General features: G+C 47.0%; 1 pseudogene; it reads right to left on the bottom strand.

The window, feature by feature from the left end:
• Positions 1 to 12,507, bottom strand: part of LOC135511947 (fascin-2-like) — a 28,855-nt pseudogene that overhangs the window by 10,200 nt on the left and 6,148 nt on the right.

Genomic DNA, 12,507 nt, shown 5'->3' with positions numbered 1-12,507 from the left:
TAGGGTAAAGCTAGGGTTGAGTCTGGAGCTCGGGTTAGCGTTGCAGCTGAAGCTAGGGTTAGGGTTAGGGTTGCAGCTGGAGCTAGGGTTAAGGTTGAGTCTGGAGCTAGGGTTAGCGTTGCAGCTGAAGCTAGGGTTAGGGTTGCAGCTGGAACTAGAGTTAGGGTTGCAGCTGAAGCTAGGGTTAGGGTTACTGCTGAAGCTAGGGTTAGGGTTACAGCTGAAGCTAGGGTTAGGGTTGCAGCTGGAGCTAGGGTTAGGGTTGCAGCTGAAGCTAGGGTGAGGGTTACAGCTGAAGCTAGGGTTAGGGTTGAGTCTGAAGCTAGGGTTAGGGTTAGGGTTGCAGCTGGAGCTAGGATTAGCGTTGCAGCTGAAGCTAGGGTTAGGGTTAGGGTTGAGTCTGGAGCTCGGGTTAGGGTTAGCGTTGCAGCTGAAGCTAGGGTTAGGGTTAGGGTTGAGTCTGGAGCTCGGGTTAGTGTTGCAGCTGAAGCTAGGGTTAGGGTTAGGGTTGCAGCTGGAGCTAGGGTTAAGGTTGAGTCTGGAGCTAGGGTTAGCGTTGCAGCTGAAGCTAGGGTTAGGGTTGCAGCTGGAACTAGGGTTAGGGTTGCAGCTGAAGCTAGGATTCTGGTTGCAGCTGAGGCTGAAGCTAGTGTTAGGGTTGCAGCTGAAGCTAGGGTTAGGTTTGAGTCTGGAGCTAGGGTTAGGGTTGAGGCTGGAGATATAGTTGGGGTTCAAATCAAATCAAATCAGCTGATTGCAGCTGATGCTAGGGTTAGGGTTGCAGCTGGAGCTAGGGTTAGGGTTAGGGTTACCTCTCCGTGGCTGTAGTCTGGATACCTCCATTGGCCACCAGGGCCCAGTATTTCCCCTCATTTGTCCGGAACAGATACTTCCTGCTCTCCTTGTCTATCTCCATCTGGAACGTCTCCAGGTCCGTCTCGTCCTCCTGATTGGCTGAGATGCTCACTCCTGGGAGGGGCCAGAGGTGTGACATCAGTTAAGTTATTTTTATTATATGTTCAGTCCGAAATCAATCCATCTGAATGTTTCATTGATCCCCTAATTCTCAGGGTTAGGCCCCTATTTTCTCAATTTCCACCTGAATTACGTGCCCAAAGCCTGTTGTTCATGCCCTGAAGCCAGGATATGCATATAATTGGTACCATTGGAAAGAAAACACTGAAGTTTGTGGAAATGTTACAATGATGTAGGAGAATATAACACAATAGATATGACAGGAGAAAATCCAAAGAAAAACAACCTGATATTTTTTGTTGAAAGACCATCCTCTTAGAATGGCAAATATGAGATCATTTTGAAAATGAGCTCCCTGGATGCAATTCCTATGGCTTCCACAGGGTGTCAGCAGTCTATGTTCAAGTTTCCAGGCTTGTAATTTCAAAAACAAGTAAGAAATATCAGTTTTAGTACAGAGACACAGTCTTGAAAATTCTTGTTTGCTTGCACCATTAAGACAGGACGCACCTGCTAAAATCCTATTGAACATTCCTCTTTCCGTAAGAAATATTATAGTTTGATTACATTTTAGGATATCTGAGGAGTAAATAGAAACTTATTTTGACTTGTTAAAAAAAATTAGGGGTAGATTTTCGAATTCCTTTCTCTGCATGTTGAACGAGTGGATTACGCAAATCGATGGCGCCAACTAAACAGACCTTTTGGGATATAAAGAAGGATTTTATCTAACAAAACAACACTACATGTTATAGCCGGGACCCTTTGGATGACAAATCAAAGGAATATTTTCAAAAAGTAAGTGAATATTTAATTGCTATTTGTAAATTTATGAAACGTGTCCAGTTGAATTTTCTTTTGATGTGGGGCGCCATCCTCAAACAATCGCATGGCATCTTTTCTCTGTAATAGCTACTGTAAATCGGACAGTGAAGTTAGATTAACAAGAATTGAAGCTTTCAACCGATATAAGACACTTATTTGTACCTAAATGTTTTATATCCATAATTTGTATGATTATTTATTTGAATTGTGCGCCCTCCAGATTCACCGGAAGCTGTCCAGCTAGCGGGAAGCCTAGGCCTAAAAGGCCATCATTACAGGCTGTCTGAAATCTATGGGCACACACCCTTAAACACACACCTGTGGATGACCCACTACACTGTTAAAAACCTCTGTCCATTATGCCGAATGCTAATTGCATTAACATTAATTACATACTGAAACAAAATAGAAATGCAACATGCAACAATTTAAAAGATTTTACTGAGTTACAGTTCATATAGGGAAATCCGTCAATTAAAATACATTAATTAGGCCCTAATCTATGGATTTCACATGACTGGGAATATAGATGTGTATTGGTCAAAGATACCTTAAAAATATATATATAGTGGTGTGGTTCAGAAAACCAGTCAGTATCTGGTGTGACCACTATTTCCCTCATACAGCGTGACACATCTCCTTTGCATAGAGTTGCTGATTGTGGAATGTTGTCCCACTCCTCTTCAATGGCTGTGCAAAGTTGCTGGAACATGCTGTTAAACATGTTAATTCAGAGCATCCCAAACATGCTCAATGGGTGACATGTCTGGTGAGTATGCAGGCCATGAAAGAACTGGGACATGTTCAGCTTCCAGGAATTGTGTACAGATCCTTTTTCTCATAATTTCTATTGCACGCTCCCTCAAAACTTGAGACATCTGTGGCATTGTGTGGGTGACAAAATAGCTGATTTTAGAGTGGCCTTTTGTTGTCCCCGCATAAGGTTCACCTGTGCAATTATCATCTTGTTTAATCAACTTCTTGATATTCCATAACTGTCAGGTGGATGGATTATCTTGGCAAAGTGGATGGATTATCTTGGCAAACCACTGCCCTGTGTGGCACACTGACTGCCACACAGCCCAGGGCAGTGGTTTCACACCTTTACTAGGGGATGCCCAGACGTTTAGTAATTTTGTTGTAATCTTGAACTAGCCGACCCGATTCACCTCCTCGAGGGCTTGATGATTAGTTAACAAGTTGAATCAGGTGTGCTAGCCATGGAATGGAACAGCTGGGGGTCCCCTCTTCCTCTCTCAATCCCTCTCTCAATCCCTCTCTCCATCCCTCTCTCCCCTTTGTATCTTTCTCACTTGCTCTCCTCCATGTCTGCTATTCTCATTTTTTTCACTTGATTTATTTCACTGCATCCTTCATCTGTCTATCAGACAGTGTCAGGATTGTGTGTGTGTGTGTGTGTGTGTATTTGAGCGTTCGTCTCTGCTCTCTCTCTCCTCCTCTCTGATATCTCCTCCTCTCTGCTCTCTCTCCTCCCTCTCTTCCTCTGTTCTCACTCTCCTCCTCTCTGCTCTCTCTCTCCTCTTCTCTGCTCTCTCTCCTCCTTCTCCTCTCCCCTCTCTTTCTTCCCCTGTTATCTCCTCCTCCTCTGTGCTCTCTCTCCTCCTCTCTTCTCTCTCCTCCTCTCTGTTCTCTCGCTCATCATCTCTGTTCTCTCTCTCCTCTCTGTTCTCTCTCTCTTCCTCTCTGCTTTCTCTCTCCTCCTATTTGCTTTCTCTTATCTCCCGTCTGTTCTCTCTCTTCTCCTCTCTGCTCTCTTTCTCTCTCCTCCTCCTCTCTGTTCTCTCTCTCCCCTATCTCTCTCTCCACCTCTCTGCTAACTCTCCTCCTCTCAGCTCTCCTCCTCCTCTCTACTCTCTCTCCTCTTCTCTTCTCTCTCTCATCCTCTCTGCCATCTCTGCTATCTCTCCTCTCGGTTCTCTCTCTCTCTCTCTCTCTTCCTCTCTGTTCTCTCTCCTATGCATACAGTCTATCCCTCTCTCACCACCCTCTCCCTTGCTTTCCCCTACAGTCTCTCCTTTTCTAACCCTCACCTTTCCCCTTTCTCTCCCACCTCACCATGCCCCCTTTATTCCTCCCTTACCCTTCCCTCACCTCCTTTATTCTCTTCCCAGTTCTCTCCCCGGGTTCCCCTCTCAACCTCCTTTATCTCCATCCCTGGGCTGGTGTCTGTGGCTGACAGACTGACCCAGCTGACTTTCTGATTTGTGGGCTGAGTTGCTACCGGCTGTGTGGTGTGGGCCAGAGACCCAGAGCTTGAATTAGAGCAGGGCTTGGATTTCTGAAAACAGACTCCCCGCCTTCAATGATCAACCGCCCTGGCGCTATAAATGATTTAACACACTCTACACCTCACCACTCACCAATACATGGTGTGTTGGAGAGAAAGAGAGAGAGAAAGCTTGTGTTTGTGAAAGAGTGTATGTGTAGTACATGTTTGTAGGTACAAGATGGAGTTTTTATGTGTGTGTCTGCGAGCCAGAAATCGTGTGTGTACCCCGTATAAGTGTCTGTCAGCACTAGTAAATCAAATCAAATTTTATTTGTCACATGAGCCGAATACAATAGTTGTAGACCTTACCGTGAAATGCTTACTTACAAGCCCTTAACAACAATGCTTTAAGACTTTAAAGACTTTAAGACTTTAACACTTCAAAAAACAAGTGTTAAGTAAAAAAAACAGTAAGTAGAAAATATAAAATAAAAGTAACAAATAATTAAACAGCAGCAGTAAAATAATCAGCGAGGCTATATACAGGGGGTACCGGTACAGAGTCAATGTGCGGGGTATTGAGGTAATATGTACATGCATGTAGAGTTAAAGTGACTATGCATAGATAATAAACAGAGAATAGCAGGGGTGTAAAAGAGGGGTCTGGGTAGCCCTTTGATTAGCTGTTCGGGAGTCTTGTGGCTTGGCGGTAGAGAGATGTAGAGACATGTAGTGGAAACAGGTGGGTAAATATGTGGGTGAACAGGTGGGTAAACAGGTGGGTAAACTCTGATTGTTGAAAAAAAAGTAACACTCCTTATATTTTTTATGCATTATTCTGCAACAGGTGGGTAAACTGTGTTCATTTGCGTTTACCCTCCACTACACCACTGGTCATCGGCATATCTTCCCTGATGTTTCCTGTACTCCTCAGGCCTCGAGGTCATTACTTTCTGCTCGTCTCACTCAGCCATTTGGTTGTTGCAGATAGTAGCACTAACCAGGAACAATGAACCACAGCTACTGTTCCAACCCTCAGGTTGGAGTAACACATCTTTACCTCAGAGCAAGAGGAATGGGCCAAAGACCCCAGCATCAAACACACAGACTATACACTGAACATCAGATCAGTGGTATTCAAACTTCAGCGGGGGACCCCCGCAACCCCACCCCAAATCTAATGACACTGTCACACCCTGATCTGTTTCACCTGTCTTTGTGCTTGTCTCCACCCCCTCCAGGTGTCTCCCATCTTCCCCATTATCCCCAGTGTATTTATACCGGTATTCTCTGTTTGTCTGTTGCCAGTTCGTCTTTTTGTCAAGCCAACCAGCGTTTTTGTGTCAGCTCCTGCTTTTTCCCAGTCTTTTCTCATCCTCCTGGTTTTTGACCCTTGCCTGTCCTGACCCTGTACCCACCCGCCTGACCACTCTGCCTGACCTGACCCTGAGCCTGCCTGCCAGCCGTCCTGTACCTTTGCCCCTGTTGCTGTAATAAACATTGTTACTTCACACAGTCTGCGTCTGGGTCTTACCTTGATACCTGATTGTACTAACTGGCCATGACTGACCCAGCAGACCCGGGCCAGCTGCGCAACGCCATCTCCTCCCAAGAAGCCACCATAGGGAGGCACGAGGAACTGCATCGTGGCCTTATGGAGGGGGTCCAAACGTTGGCTGAACAGCATCACCGGGCATTGGACGGTTTTCTGGAGCAATTCAGCGGGTTGTCTGTGGGGTTACCACAGTGGTAACCCCACAGCCCCTCAGTAAAACCTCAGTAATCCAGCTGCTGGCATTGCCGCCTCAATCGGCCACTCCACCAACTCGGGAGCCCCGTTTACCCCCCCCCCCCTCGGAACACTTAAATGGAGAGTCGAGCACCTATCAGGCGTTTCTAGATCAGTGTGCCCTCATTTTCGAGCTTCAGCTATCCTCCTTCCCCTCGGATGGCTCCAAGATAGCCTATCTCATCACGCTGATGTCCGGGAGGGTTCTCACCTGGGCTACTGCTGTATGGGAACAGCAGCCGGCCATATGCCTAAGTCTGGAGGGATTCATGGCAGAGGTGAAGACGTTTTTTTACACCCCATTCTCCAGGGAGAGACGCTGCCCAAAGGCTAATCTAACTTCAGCAGGGTGTCTGCAGTATGGCTGACTATGCAATGGATTTCCGCACGTTGGCAGTGGAGAGTGCTTGGAACCAGGAAGCACCGTTCGATATGTTCCTGCAAGGCGTCTCGGAGGTGGTCAAGGACGAGCTTGCTGCACTTTGACCATCCAAATCGATGGGCGACTACAGGAACGACGGAGGGAGATGGAATTCGATTTTGCTCTCATGCCCAGGGATCCCACCTTGCCTCCGAGTCAACCTGGAAGCTCCTGATGGTCTCGATGCCGAGAGGATCTGAGGGTTCCTGACCTGCCCCGAGGGCTGCCGAAAACGTCCGAATCACCGCTTCCTGAGCCTATGCCACTAGGTAGAGCTGGGCTGTCGCCAGCGGAACGGAAATACAGGATCGACATGAACAGTTGTCTGTTTTGTGGGACTCTTGGTCATTTTGTGCCCTCTTGTCCTCTAAAGATGCCAGGCTCACCGGCAGGAGCAAGGACTCTGGTGGGCCATATGGAGAACGTTCCTGCTTCCACTGCTTCCACTCATTTTAAGGCCATTCTGCTGTGGGGAGACCAGTCCAAATCTCTCTGGGTTCCCATTGATTCTGGGGCCGACAATAGATTTTTTGGACGCTACACTGGCGTCCAAGCTGAACATCCCCACTCAGCCCCTCTCCATTCCATTGGACGTTAGAGCACTGGACGCTCTAGAGGCCCGAGTAACCCAGAACACCACTCCCATTCACCTATGGGTGTCAGGGAACCAGGGAACCAGAGCGATGCTATCCAGTTCCAGCTCATCAAGTACCCTCTGGTTCCCGTGGTATTGGGATTCTCCTGGCTCCAATGACACAATACCCTCATTAACTGGTCTACTGGTGCCATCATGGGCTGGAGCCCGTTCTGCCACGCCCATTGCCTGAAGTCAGCACCAACTTCCCAGTGACATCTTCCTCGGGGCTCAGAAGGTCCCCCGGACCTCTCCGCCATTCCTACGGAGTTCCAGGACCTCGGGAGGAGGTCAGCAAGGCCCGGGCCACGTCGCTTCTGCTGCACTGACCCTATGACTGTGGGATTGACATTCTCCCTAGCACCACGTCGTCCGGGGACGTCTGTACCCTCTGTCGGGACTGGAGACTAAACCTACATTGTGGACTCCCTAGCAGCTGGATTTATTCGTCCCTCGTTTTCTCCCGCCTGTGCAGGCTTCTTCTTTGTGGAGAAAAATGACAAGACCCTGCGCCCATGAATTGACTACCGGGGACTCAACTCGAGGTCGACCGATTAATCGGAATGACTGATTAATTTGGGCCGATTTTAAGTTTTCATAACAATCGGTAATCGGGATTTTTGGACACAGTTTATGGCCGATTACATTGTACTCCATGAGGAGACTGCGTGGCAAGCTGACTACCTGTTATGCGAGTACAGCAAGGAGCCAAGATAAGTTGCTCGCTAGCATTAAACGTATCTTATAAAAAAACAATCAATCTTAACATAATCATAAGTTAACTACACATGGTTGATGATATTACTAGTTTCTCTAGCTTGTCCTGCGTTGCATATAATCGATGTGGTGCCTGTTAATTTATCATTGAATCACAGCCTACTTCGCCAAACGGGTGATTTAACAAGCGCATTCGCAAAGAAAGCAATGTACCTAACCATAATGTGTACCTAACCATAAACATCAATGCCTTTCTTAAAATCAATACACAAGTATATATTTTTAAACCTGCATATTTAGTTAATATTGCCTGCTAACATGAATTTCTTTTAACTAGGGAAATTGTGTCACTTCTCTTGCGTTCTGTGAAACAGAGTCAGGGTATATGCAGCAGTTTGGGCCGCCTGGCTCGTTGCGAACTGTGTGAAGACCATTTCTTCCTAACAAAGACAGCCAACTTCGCAAATGGGGGATGATTTAACAAAGCGCATTTGTGAAAAAAGCACAATTGCTGCATGAATGTACCTAACCATAAACATCAATGCCTTTCTTAAAATCAATACACAGAAGTACATTTTTTAAAACTTGCATATTTAGTTAAAGGAAATCAATGTTAGCAGGCAATATGAAACTAGGGAAATTGTGTCACTTCTCTTGCGTTCTTTGCACGCAGAGTCAGGGTATATGCAACAGTTTGGGCCGCCTGGCCGTTTGCGAACTAAGTTGCCAGAATTGTACGTAATTATAACATAACATTGAAGGTTATGCAATGTAACAGCAATATTTAGACTTCTGGATGCCACCCGTTAGATAAAATACGGAACGGTTCCGTACTTGACTGAAAGAATAAACATTTTGTTTTCGAAATTATGGTTTCCGGATTTAACCATATTAATGACCTAAGGCTCGTATTTCTGTGTGTTATTATATTATAATTAAGTCTATGATTTGATAGAGTAGTTTGACTGAGTGGGGGGGGGCGCTGATTACCGGGTGTTCTTTCCCAACACCGTCCACTCCGGGGTCCTGGAGTTGGACCAGTCCTCCAGGCTGGCCTGCCACACGGGCGCCCATCAGTCTCTGGCCTTTGTGCGACAGCACTTTTGGTGGCCTACCATGGTCCCGGACGTGTCCGCATTTGTCGCCTCTTGCACAGTTTGTGCACAGAACAAGACTCAACGGCAAGCTCCAGCTCATCTCCTCCAACACCCTAGCCTCAACAGGCAGCCAGTTTTGTTCCTGAAAGCAGCTCCTGCCTATGGGAGTACGTGGACTCACCTTCAATACTACCCTGCGCAACTTATACTGGGCTATCTGGAGCTTCCCCTTCATAAATTTAGATAAGCCCCCAAACATTACATTACATTACATTTAAGTCATTTGGCAGACGCTCTTATCCAGAGCGACTTACAAATTGGTGAATTCACCTTATGACATCCAGTGGAACAGCCACTTTACAATAGTGCATCTAAATCATTTAAGGGGGGGGTGAGAAGGATTACTTTATCCTATCCTAGGTATTCCTTAAAGAGGTGGGGTTTCAGGTGTCTCCGGAAGGTGGTGATTGACTCCGCTGTCCTGGCGTCGTGAGGGAGTTTGTTCCACCATTGGGGGGCCAGAGCAGCGAACAGTTTTGACTGGGCTGAGCGGGAACTGTACTTCCTCAGTGGTAGGGAGGCGAGCAGGCCAGAGGTGGATGAACGCAGTGTCCTTGTTTGGGTGTAGGGCCTGATCAGAGCCTGGAGGTACTGCGGTGCCGTTCCCCTCACAGCTCCGTAGGCAAGCACCATGATCTTGTAGCGGATGCGAGCTTCAACTGGAAGCCAGTGGAGAGAGCGGAGGAGCGGGGTGACGTGAGAGAACTTGGGAAGGTTGAACACCAGACGGGCTGCGGCGTTCTGGATGAGTTGTAGGGGTTTAATGGCACAGGCAGGGAGCCCAGCCAACAGCGAGTTGCAGTAATCCAGACGGGAGATGACAAGTGCCTGGATTAGGACCTGCGCCGCTTCCTGTGTGAGGCAGGGTCGTACTCTGCGGATGTTGTAGAGCATGAACCTACAGGAACGGGCCACCGCCTTGATGTTAGTTGAGAACGACAGGGTGTTGTCCAGGATCACGCCAAGGTTCTTAGCGCTCTGGGAGGAGGACACAATGGAGTTGTCAACCGTGATGGCGAGATCATGGAACGGGCAGTCCTTCCCCGGGAGGAAGAGCAGCTCCGTCTTGCCGAGGTTCAGCTTGAGGTGGTGATCCGTCATCCACACTGATATGTCTGCCAGACATGCAGAGATGCGATTCGCCACCTGGTCATCAGAAGGGGAAAGGAGAAGATTAATTGTGTGTCGTCTGCATAGCAATGATAGGAGAGACCATGTGAGGTTATGACAGAGCCAAGTGACTTGGTGTATAGCGAGAATAGGAGAGGGCCTAGAACAGAGCCCTGGGGGACACCAGTGGTGAGAGCGCGTGGTGAGGAGACAGATTCTCGCCACGCCACCTGGTAGGAGCGACCTGTCAGGTAGGACGCAATCCAAGCGTGGGCCGCGCCGGAGATGCCCAACTCGGAGAGGGTGGAGAGGAGGATCTGATGGTTCACAGTATCGAAGGCAGCCGATAGGTCTAGAAGGATGAGAGCATAGGAGAGAGAGTTAGCTTTAGCAGTGCGGAGCGCCTCCGTGATACAGAGAAGAGCAGTCTCAGTTGAATGACTAGTCTTGAAACCTGACTGATTTGGATCAAGAAGGTCATTCTGAGAGAGATAGCGGGAGAGCTGGCCAAGGACGGCACGTTCAAGAGTTTTGGAGAGAAAAGAAAGAAGGGATACTGGTCTGTAGTTGTTGACATCGGAGGGATCGAGTGTAGGTTTTTTCAGAAGGGGTGCAACTCTCGCTCTCTTGAAGACGGAAGGGACGTAGCCAGCGGTCAGGGATGAGTTGATGAGCGAGGTGAGGTAAGGGAGAAGGTCTCCGGAAATGGTCTGGAGAAGAGAGGAGGGGATAGGGTCAAGCGGGCAGGTTGTTGGGCGGCCGGCCGTCACAAGAAGCGAGATTTCATCTGGAGAGAGAGGGGAGAAAGAGGTCAGAGCACAGGGTAGGGCAGTGTGAGCAGAACCAGCGGTGTCGTTTGACTTAGCAAACGAGGATCGGATGTCGTCGACCTTCTTTTCAAAATGGTTGACGAAGTCATCTGCAGAGAGGGAGGAGGGGGGGGAGGGGGAGGAGGATTCAGGAGGGAGGAGAAGGTGGCAAAGAGCTTCCTAGGGTTAGAGGCAGATGCTTGGAATTTAGAGTGGTAGAAAGTGGCTTTAGCAGCAGAGACAGAGGAGGAAAATGTAGCGAGGAGGGAGTGAAAGGATGCCAGGTCCGCAGGGAGGCGAGTTTTCCTCCATTTCCGCTCGGCTGCCCGGAGCCCCAAACCAGGAAGTACTAGCGTAGTCAAAATGGCATTGAATGAGGGCAGTAGCTAGCACTTTCATGGCGTCCTTATCAAGCAGCTTGGACTTCCTAGCCAAAAACTTAGTCCTGGCATTAACCTTCCCTAGCACCTTATTGGCCATACTCACACCTCCCAAGCTTCCAGGATATATCCCAAGTAGCTAACAGAGGTTTTAGTAGTCAGCACCTCACCCCCTAACTCCACCCTGATTTCAGACGACCTACACAATTTAGGTCTGAATCCAAAAATAATTGCTTCAGTTTTCCCTAAGTGCAGAGATGGCTTATTATCTCCAAGCCATTTGCTAATGTTAGTAAGCTCTGTGCTAACTATGCTCTCCAACATAGTTTTACTTTTGTGAGACACCAGAAGTGTAGAGTCATCCATATAAAGAAAAAGATGGCAAGAACAAGCATCTTTCATATCATTAATATACAATAAAAACAGCAGAGACCCAAGCACGCTCCCCTGTGGAATGCCACAACTTATTGGTTTTGCCTGAGACAGTTTATTTTTAATTTTTAAATGTAACCTTTATTTAACCAGGAAGGGCGCATTGAGATTTAAAATCTCTTTTTCAAGAGTGTCCTGGCCAAGATAGGCAGCACCAAGTCATTACAAAAATTACAGACAAACAACATGAAAAACTACAAGTAATTCTAGTAAAAACCATAGAATTCATAAGAGTGTAACAAAATCAAAAACAGCAAATTAAAAACATTGACAGGTCAGGGAATCAGTCTCAAGATCATTCATCAGTGATTTAAAAATATCAATCGGGACAAGTTCTTCCAGTTTAAAAATATTTTGTAAAGCGTTCCAAGACGATTGCACAGAGTACATAAAAGTCCTTTTACCAAATTCAGTTCGGACATTTGGAACAGTTAGCAGGATAAAGTCCAGCGAACGAAGAGAGTACCCACCACATTTCTGGACAATAAAAATGGCCAAATAAAAAGGTAGTAAACCCAAAATGGCTTTGTAAATAAAAGTATGCCACTGCCTGAGCCTACGAGTGACTAGAGAAGGCCAGCTTCTTCCTGAGTCCCGATTGGTACATTGATAAAATAGAGTTTGTAAATAAAAACTCTTTTAGCTGTTCACTCACAAGGGTTTCAAGTATTTTCACCAGGGCTGACAGCTTTGAGATTGGCCTATAATTATTTAAAATAGTTGGATCTCCCCCTTTTAAAAGTCTTAAGACAAATGCTGATTTCCAGATTATCAGAATTTCATTACATTCCAGGGTTAGATTGAACAGATATGTAAGTGGTTCAGCTATGAAATCAGCTGCCAGATTTAAAAAGCAGGGATCAAAAAGATCAGGACCTGCAGGCTTTCTCTGATCTAAGGACAGTGAACCATTAGCCTCTACTACTTGCTCTTGTCATGACCTGACCGTAGATTGCTTTGTATGTTTCTATTTTTGTTTGGTCAGGGTGTGATTTGGGTGGGTATTCTATGTTTGTATGTCTAGGTTT

Source organism: Oncorhynchus masou, chromosome 24, assembly GCF_036934945.1.
Source record: "Oncorhynchus masou masou isolate Uvic2021 chromosome 24, UVic_Omas_1.1, whole genome shotgun sequence".
Lineage (NCBI taxonomy): Eukaryota > Metazoa > Chordata > Actinopteri > Salmoniformes > Salmonidae > Oncorhynchus > Oncorhynchus masou.
The sequence above is the reverse complement of the archived record's forward strand: the minus strand, read 5'-3'. Positions and strand labels throughout refer to the sequence as shown.